Genomic DNA, 1,050 nt, shown 5'->3' with positions numbered 1-1,050 from the left:
AAGTATTGGAGTTTCAGCTTCAGCATCAGTCCTTCCAATGAATATTCAGGGCTGATTTCCTTTAGGATGGACTGGTTGGATCTCCTTGCAGTCCCAGGGACTCTCAAGAGTCTTCTCCAACACCACAGTTCAAAAGCATCAATTCTTCGGCACTCAGCTTTCTTCACAGTCCAACTCTCACATCCATACATGACTGGAAAAACTGTAGCCTTGACTAGACGGACCTTTGTTGGCAAAGTAATGTCTCTGCTTTTGAATATGCTATCTAGGTTGGTCGTAAGTTTCCTTCCAAGGAGCAAGCATCTTTTAATTTCATGGCTGCAATCACCATCTGCAGTGATTTTGGAGCCCCCCAAAATAGAGTCTGACACTGTTTCCACTGTTTCCCCATCTATTTGCCATGAAGAGATGGGACCAGATGCCATGATCTTTGTTTTCTGAATGTTGAGCTTTAAGCCAATTTTTTCACTCTCCTCTTTCACTTTCATCAAGAGGCTTTTGAGTTCCTCTTCACTTTCTGCCATAAGGGTGGTGTCATCTGCATATCTGAGGTTATTGATATTTTCTCCCAGCAATTTTGATTCCAGCTTGTGCTTCTTCCAGCCCAGACATGACTTAGTATGTGCTAAACAACAAATTGGCTGAGTAGTATAAATTTGTTAAATTAAGTGCAAACATTTATGACAGACTCAATAAGGTGAGGACATAAACACTTGTATATATTAGTCTTCATGCCTGGAAATACTTCCAACCCACCTCTTTGTGCTCCCAGCTCTCATCTGGCTAAATAGGCCTTATATTTCCCATCTCACTCTATCTATCAGATCTAGTCCCTTAAATCTATTTCTCACTTCCACTGTATAATCATAAGGGATTTGATTTAGGTCATACCTGAGTGGTCTAGTGGTTTTCCCTATTTTCTTCAATTTCAGTCTGAATTTGGCAATAAGGAGTTCATGATCTGAGCCACAGTCAGCTCCTGGTCTTGTTTTTGTTGACTGTATAGAGCTTCTCCATCTTTGGCTGCAAAGAATATAATCAATCTGATTT

Source organism: Bison bison, unplaced genomic scaffold (assembly GCF_000754665.1).
Source record: "Bison bison bison isolate TAMUID 2011002044 unplaced genomic scaffold, Bison_UMD1.0 scf7180017864379, whole genome shotgun sequence".
Lineage (NCBI taxonomy): Eukaryota > Metazoa > Chordata > Mammalia > Artiodactyla > Bovidae > Bison > Bison bison.
The sequence above is the reverse complement of the archived record's forward strand: the minus strand, read 5'-3'. Positions refer to the sequence as shown.